The following is an 8,464-nucleotide window of genomic DNA, read 5'->3' as shown; positions in this document are numbered from 1 at the left end:
CAATGGATGATAGGGGGCAAACCATGTAGACACTAGTGTAGGGACCTACAGGAGGGACTCACTAGGCAAAAACTGGTTCAACCATCATTGTTTCCACATCATTTCAACCAAAAAAATCTATGTGATGATGTTGAATCAATGTGGAAATCTGATTGGGTTAACAGAAAGTAACTAATGTAAGGGCATTTCAGGGGTTTTCCACCCAACTTGTAACCATCTTTTTTGTGTTTCACCTTGAATTCATGTTAGTTGACAATTTAACCAAATGTAAATCAAAACTAGATGTTGAACTGACGTCTGTGCCCAGTGGGGATGTTTATTGTATTGCTCTGATTATTGTGGCTGTCCAGTATACTTCATTTCTTCCCCTTGGTCCCTCCCTCTCTTCAGTCTCCCTGACTCGGTTGCAGCACGAGAGACGAGATGGATAGTCTCTGAATGTTTGCGATCAATCCAGTGGTAGATTATGATGGTTGAGAGCTATCAAAAACAACACAGTTGTGAATTCATTATAATGTGCCAGTTTAAACGTGTGTACCGGTACCTTACCTCCTGGAGATAAAACTTAGTAAATGTTTTATTACCCGAATGGATATGGAATGGTCATGAAGAGCGCGCAAAGGAGTCGCATTGATTGAGGATCTTGAATGTGAGTAACAGCAATATCATTTATTACTTGCATGAGTACATTTAACAGTTTTTACCCAGATGTGTTAACCAAACTATGTTTGTAGTCTTACTGTGGCATAATAATGACAGCATTCTCTTGTAGGCTACTGCTATTCCACCTAGAAATATGAACCCTATTCAGAGGTTGTACTATAGCTTTCACTCCAACTTGTGATGTATTTTATAAAAAATATAATGGAACCTGCACTTGTTTCTGAGAACCAAGGATTTTGCAGAAATTCTATTTTTATGAATTTGCTTATACTTAATTGATTTTAATGCCCCTGCCAATATTGATAATTTAGTGACAGTGACCAATTTGGTGAGCTATTAACATTTTAAAGTAATTTTCTTGGAATCGAACTAGAGTTTCAGCACATGAACAGGAGCTAGTTAGTTTAAGGATTTGTGTATGTACTCCAACAAGAGATTGCATTAGAAGACATCTAAAGACAAATCACTGCACTCAGGTTGAACTAAAAGTATACAGATTCATTGACAAATTGCACTTTTACCTCCACAACCATGATATATTACAGTGGTGCCTGGTCAGATAGGAGCTGTGTCGGAGTTGTTTCTAAGCTCTTCTCCTGAGGCAGATTTATTTTTTCCTCAGTGAACAGCTGCAGAATATCTCTCAGTGCCATTTCTTGGGATTGAATCCACTCCTAGTCCACCAGACACCAAACTACAAAATGCTATTTCATGAGGCGGATTTAACAAGTTAACTAAGAAACAGTTTAGAATGTCCTTATTGTCCTCAGCAAATCTGAAACCAGGTTTCTTCTCTCTCACAATAATTGTTTACTTCATATCTGACTGCACAGGCTTAGGGTAAACGCACGCACTCACGCATGCACGCACGCGCACACACACAAACACAACACACACACACACACACACACACACACACACACACACACACACACACACACACACACACACACACACACACACACACACACACACACACACACACACACACACACACACACACACACACACACACACACACACACACACACGCACACACTGCTCTGTCAGGCTGCTAGGCAAGATGGCAATACCATATCGTATTACAGTAATCACCCACCAGTATCCAGGGGTGTTTGATGTCTGAAGCAGGGGTATGATCTGCCAGATGTCAGAGCAAAATGTACTTCTTGTAACGGCGTTCGTTTCGTCGAAAGAGAGTCGGACCGAAATGCAGCGTGGTTGTTACTCATGTTCTTTAATGAAGAGAATGACGATACATGAAATAACAAAATAAATACAAAAACAACAAACGGAACGTGAAACCTAATACAGCCTATCTGGTGAACACTACACAGAGACAGGAACAATCACCCACGAAATACACATTGAAACCCCGGCTACCTAAATATGGTTCCCAATCAGAGACAACGAGAATCACCTGACTCTGATTGAGAACCGCCTCAGGCAGCCAAACCTATGCTACACATCCCTAATCAACCATAATCCCAATGCCTACAAAAACCCCAATAAGACAACACAATAAACCCATGTCACACCCTGGCCTGAACAAATAATTAAGGAAAACACAAAATACTATGACCAAGGCGTGACAGAACCCCCCCCACATAAGGTGCGGACTCCCGGACGCACCTCACAACCATAGGGAGGGTCCGGGTGGGCGTTTGTCCATGGTGGCGGTTCCGGCTCGGGACGTGGACCCCACTCCATTAATGTCATAGTTCCTCCCCTACGCGTCCTGGGATAATCCACCCTCGCCGCCAACCATGGCCTAATAGTCCTCACCCAGAACCCCACTGAACTGAGGGGCAGCTCGGGACTGAGGGGCAGCTCGGGACTGAGGCAGCTCGGGACTGAGGGGAAGCTCGGGACTGAGGGGAAGCCCGGGACTGAGAGAAAGCCCAGTACTGAGAGGAAGCTCAGGCAGGTAGTAGGCTCCGGTAGATCCTGGCTGGCTGGCGGATCTGGAAGATTCTGGTTGACTGGCAGATCTGGAAGAGACTGGTTGAATGGCAGATCTGGAAGAATCTGGTTGACTGGCAGATCTAGAAGATCATGGCTGACTGGCGGATCTAGCTGCTCTATGCAGACTGACAGCTCTGGCTGCTCCATGCAGACTGGCAGCTCTGGCTGCATCATGCAGACTGACAGCTCTGGCTGCTCCATGCAGGCTGGCAGCACCTTGCAGACTGGCAGCTCCTTGCAGACTGGCAGCTCCTTGCAGAATGACAGCTCTGGCTGCTCCATGCAGGCTAACAGCTCCTTGTAGACTGACAGCTCCTTGCAGACTGGCAACTCCTTGCAGACTGGCAGCTCCTTGCAAACTGACAGCTCTTTGCAGACTGATAGCTCTGGCTGCTTCATGCAGACTGACAGCTCTGGCTGCTTCATGCAGTCTGACAGCTCTGGCTGCTTCATACAGGCTGGCAGCTCCTTGCAGACTGGCAGCTCCTTGCAGACTGACAGCACTTTGCAGACTGGCAGCTCTGACTGCTTCATGCAGACTGACAGCTCAGGCTGCTCCGAACAGGCAAGAGGCTCCGGCAGCGCTGTAGAGGAGGAAGGCTCTAGAAGCGCTGAACAGGCGGGAGACTCCGGTAGCGCAGGAGAGGAGAAAGGCTCTGATAGTGCTGAACAGACAGGAGTCTCCAGCAGCGCTGTAGAGGAGGAAGGCTCTGATAGCGCTGAACAGGCGGGAGGCTCCGGCAGTGCAGGAGAGGCGAGGCGCACTGTAGGCCTGATGCGTGGTGCTGGCACTGGTGGTACTGGGCCGAGGACACGCACAGGAAGCCTGGTGTGGGGAGCTGCTACCGGAGGACTGGTATGTGAAGGTGGCACAGGATGGACTGGACTGTGAAGGTGTACTGGAGCTCTTGAGCACCGAGCCTGCCCAACCTTACCTGGCTCGATGCCCACTCTAGCCCGGCCAATACGAAGAGCTGGTATGAAACGCACCGGGCTATGCACCCGCACTGGAAACACCGTGCGCTCCATAGCATAACACAGTGCCTGCCCGGTCTCTCTATCCCCCCGGTAAGCACAGGGAGTTTGCGCCGGTCTCCTACCTGGCATAGCCATACTCCCTGTAAGCCTCCCCCCAATACATTTTTTGGGCTGACTCTCAGGCTTCCATCCACGTCGCCGTGCTGCCTCCTCATACCAGCGCCTCTCCGCTTTTCCCGCCTCCAGTTCTTCCTTGGGACGGCGATATTCTCCAGGCTGAGCCCAGGGTCCTTTTCCGTCTAATATCTCCTCCCAAGTCCAGAAGTCCTTTGATCGCTGCTCCTCACGATTAACAGGGAGAGTTGGCTCAGGTCTGACTCCTGACTCTGCTACTCTCTCCCTGAGCCCTCCCCCAATACATTTTTGGGTCTGACTTTCGGGTTTCTTTCTGCGCCGCCGTGTCTTTCTCTTCGACTCCATTCTCCTATAGCCCTCTTCGCACTGCTCCAGCGAATCCCAGGCGGGCTCCGGCATTCTCTCTGGGTTGACCGCCCACCTGTCTATTTCATCCCACGTCGTATACTCCATACCTCTGCTGTCCATAACGTCCTCCCTTCGCTGCTCCTGCTGTCGTTGCCTGTAACCACGCCACTCGGTCCGTGTGGTGGGTGATTCTGTAACGCCGTTCGTTCGTCGAAAGAGAGTCGGACCGAAATGCAGCGTGGTTGCAAACCCCAATAAGACAACACAATAAACCCATGTCACACCCTGGCCTGAACAAATAATTAACCTCATAGTCTGCCCCATCCCGCATGCGGTCGCGTTACTACAGCCTCAAGCTCATTACCATAACGCAACGTTAGCGATTTCTAAAAATCGCAAATGAAATGAAATAAACATGCCTGCTCTCAAGCTTATCCTTTTCTTAACAATCCTGTCGTCTCAGATTTTTAAAATATGCTTTAGAACCAGAGAAAATCAATAATTTGTGTAAGAGTGGTGATAGCTAGCTTAGCATTTAGCGTTAGCATTTAGCACGCAACATATTCACAAAAACCAGCAAAGGGATCAAATAAAATAATTTACCTTTGAAGAACTTCAGATGTTTCAATTAGGAGACTCTCAGTTACATAGCAGATGTCCAGTTTTTCCTGAAAGATTCTTGTGTAGGACACAACGTTCCGTTTTGTTACTATGCATTTGGCTACCGAAACTAACCGAAAATTCAGTCACCTACACGTCAAACTTTTTTCCGAATTAACTCCATAATATCGACTGAAACATGGAAAACGTTGTTTGAATCAATCCTCAAGGTGTTTTGTCATATATCTCTTCATTGAAATGCCGTCCCTGGAAGCCTGCATTCTTCTCTGATTCGGATGGAAAAATACTGGTAGCTGACTTTTGCGCACCAATTTCCACGCAGACACCGTGCGGGACACTTGGCAATTGTAGTCTCTTATGGTCAATCTTCCAATGATATGCCTACAAATACGTCACAATGCTGCAGACACCTTGGGGAAACAAGAGAAAGTGTCCGTTCATTCCTGTCGCATTCACAGCCATATAAGGCGATCATGGAAAACGTAGCCTCAGAAATCCTGTTCATTTCCTGGTCGGTCAAACATCTTGGTTTTGCCTGAAGCATTTGTTCTAGGGCACTCACAGTGAAAATCTTTGCAGTTCTGGAAACGTAAGAGTGTCTTCTTTCCAAAACGATCAATTCCAAGCATAGTCGAGCATCTTTTCGTGACAAAATATTGCGCTTAAAACGGGCACGTCTTTTTATCCAAAAATGAAATACTGCCCCTATAGGACTAACAGGTTAAGGAAAACACAAAATACTATGACCAAGGCGTGACACTTCTGACATTTTGTACACTTCCTCTCCCCTCTTGTTCGGGAGCTGTGGTATACTATTGCTCAGGGCACTGACATGAGGCCATGGCAGATAGACAGATGACCTTTGGATAAACCTGTCTCTGTTGACTCATGTTGACATACACTTAAAGTACCTTTGAGCAAAAAATACAAAAAGTTGTAAGTGTCTTGCTCAAGTGCGCATCCACAGAGTTTTCCACCTTGTCAACTCGGGTATTTAAACCAGCCCCAATGCTCTAACTGCTAGACTACCTCCCGAGAGGGGGGTGGTGAAGTTGGTGGACATCACCTTAACTCTGTCTCCCCAGACCCTGTTTTTCCCAGTATGTGTCACACCCTGGAGGCTGACTCACTATACTAGAGGTTTCTTGGTCGCCCATAGGGTGAGCAAAGGTCTGGAGCTTTTGAGATATCAAGGCTATGCTTCTCTTGGCACTATTTTGGACACTTGTTGATAGCATGCAAAGAAAGATTGCTATAGTGAAGCTTACCCTGCCATCCAGGGCAAATTGGGGGAAAATACTTCCAGTCATTTTAGGAATAGGTTTTATTTGTGTGCGCCCGACAGTTATTCTTGGAGGACCACACTCAGAACCATAGCAGTGGTGATGACAGTGTGTGTCTCTAAGCGGTTTCACAGTGAGACCAGCCAACCACACCGCTGACACCAGTCCAGCGAGGAGGAGGTGCCAGGTGGAATGATAGATAGACTATCTGATAGAAGCTTCAACATCACTGTGACTTTATGACAGCAGTGTGAGACTTTGCATCTACACAGTGCCACCTTCATAGAGTACAGTAGTACAGTAGACCTCCTTGGAAAGCTTCTGCTATTTTCAACCTCCATGTACTGTAGCTACATCCGGTGATTGATTCACTCTTAGAAAAAAAGAGTTCCAAAAGGGTTGCAGGAGAGTATATTCAGTCCGTAGATGGAAAGGGAAATTAAAATATATATGAAATATATACAAAAAACCCCAGAGGAAAACAATTATTTCTGATTATTTACACGGGACAAGACAAAACACACGTCTGTACTGTACTGAACTCTGCTGTTGTAATGACAACGCAGGCAGTCAGGAAGCAGGTGGTGAGTTTAATAATAACAAATGTAGAAAGTAAAAAAACAAGAGAAGTGTCTGTACATGAAAACAGAACCCATGCTGCCTGATGCCTGGTGAGGGCTATATGAAGGTGAGAGTAATCAGGGTGGTGATGAAGTCCAGGTGTGCTTAATGAAGATAGGCGATGTCGAGAGCTGGAGAGAGGATGTAGGAGTAGGCGTGACAGTATCTCCCCGACACGCAGCTTCGGCCGAAAGACAACGCCGGCCAGGAGGACGGCCCCGAGTGCGAGGAGCGGGCCGGTCTGGACGGCGGAGATGGAAATCCCGGATGAGGTTGGGGTCCAAGTTGTCCGCCACCGGGACCCAAAAACACACCTTAGGACCACATCCCTCCCAATACACCAGGTATTGGAGCCGGCCCCACGGTGTTGGGAGTCCAGGAGGGACCTAACAGCATAGGCAGGGGTCCCCTCAATGTCCAGGGGAGGTGGAGGGGTATTGCGGGAGACTGCATCAGCCAGGGGACCAGGAACCACCTGCCTGAGGAGGGATACACGAAAGGAGGGTGAGATACGGTAGTTGGTGGGGAATTCTAAATGATAGGTTACCTCATTGACCCTCCGGAGTACCTTGAAGTTCCTGGTCGAGAGGCAGGCGCGATCACCAGGATGGAACACCAGAGCCTCACTGCGATGACGATCCGCCTGATCCTTCTGATGGTGGACGGCACACTGGAGCCTCACGTGGGCGGCATTCCACACCTTCTCTGCATGCCAGAATCACTCGTCAACTGCAGGGGCCTCGGTCTGGCTCAGAGTCCACGAAGCCAGGACCGGCTGATATCCCAGGACGCACTGGAAGGGAGTCAGCCCCGTGGAGGAGTGACGAAGTGAGTTCTGGGCATATTCCACTGGGCTATATGAAGGGAGAGTAATCTGTGTTCTAGGACCGGTGGTTAGTAGACCGGCAACATCTAGCTCCGGCGGGAGGGAGCAGGGGTAGGCGTGACAACTGTACTGTACTCGGCTGTACTCTATTGCAATGTAGTGAAGTTTACTCTGCTCTACACTGCTGCGCTGCATTGTACTGCACTGTACTCTACTGTGATTTCCTTTTGCTGCGCTGTGATGTCCAAATTTGTGGATAATGACATTCATATCCATAATTATTTCTATGCGTAATTCCGTTACCGGGTGTAAATCCACTTCCCTTACTGTAGTTCAATAACCAAAATATATTTTTTCAACCTCAACGTGCCATGTTATAATTGACACCCCATTCTTTCTGCAGACATTTTTGAATCTTAATTCCGGGCAGATTTTTAACAGTTTTTGGAAAACGTGGTCACATAAAAACCTGAAGGAGATTTTACTGTAATCCAGTTACCGAAGTTTGGACTTGGACAGTTCTTCCACTAAATTCGCTTTTGTCCATTTTTCAGTGGAAATTGTTAAAAGTAGACCTTGTGCAAAGAGTTGTATTTGTTAAGCTTTGAAATCAGTGGTTTTTCTTTGGCATACATTTTAGAGTAAAAAAAATTGATCTCAAAGCATAATTCTGTTATCATGGAATTGCCCCAATGGATTGTCTGTTGCCTTCTTATGCTTTCCACACTCAGTCGTACTTTCACTGCTTCTGGATGCCCCCTGTCCCCATCTGTCCTCTTCCCCCTGTCTTCTTCCCCCTGTCCTCTTCGCCCTTCACTGGAAATGCACATGTTAAAAAGTAGTAGGAACCTTTCAACATTTCGTTGCTTGTTATGATGTGTCACGGTCCCACACTTCAACAGAAACATAAAGCTCAGCTCAAAACCACAGCTGGGTGCCAGATGTCTCAGTACTGGACTGCAATGACTGGTCCTGAACTAGTCAAGACCTCATAGATGAAAATAGTGTCTGTTGGGAATTACTC

At 47.3% G+C, this 8,464-nt stretch overlaps 1 protein-coding gene across 3 annotated transcripts in view; it reads left to right on the top strand.

The window, feature by feature from the left end:
- The first annotated feature begins 405 nt into the window (after positions 1-405).
- Positions 406-8,464, top strand: part of LOC118400013 (carbohydrate sulfotransferase 15-like) — a 41,019-nt gene continuing 32,960 nt past the window's right edge. For all 3 annotated transcript variants that reach the window (XM_035796340.2, XM_052476161.1, XM_052476162.1), the window contains exon 1: positions 406-649. The gene's annotated coding sequence lies outside the window, so the exon portion shown is untranslated. The remainder of the gene's footprint in view (positions 650-8,464) is intronic.

The sequence above is a fragment of the Oncorhynchus keta genome, chromosome 2 (assembly GCF_023373465.1).
Source record: "Oncorhynchus keta strain PuntledgeMale-10-30-2019 chromosome 2, Oket_V2, whole genome shotgun sequence".
NCBI lineage: Eukaryota > Metazoa > Chordata > Actinopteri > Salmoniformes > Salmonidae > Oncorhynchus > Oncorhynchus keta.
The sequence above is the reverse complement of the archived record's forward strand: the minus strand, read 5'-3'. Positions and strand labels throughout refer to the sequence as shown.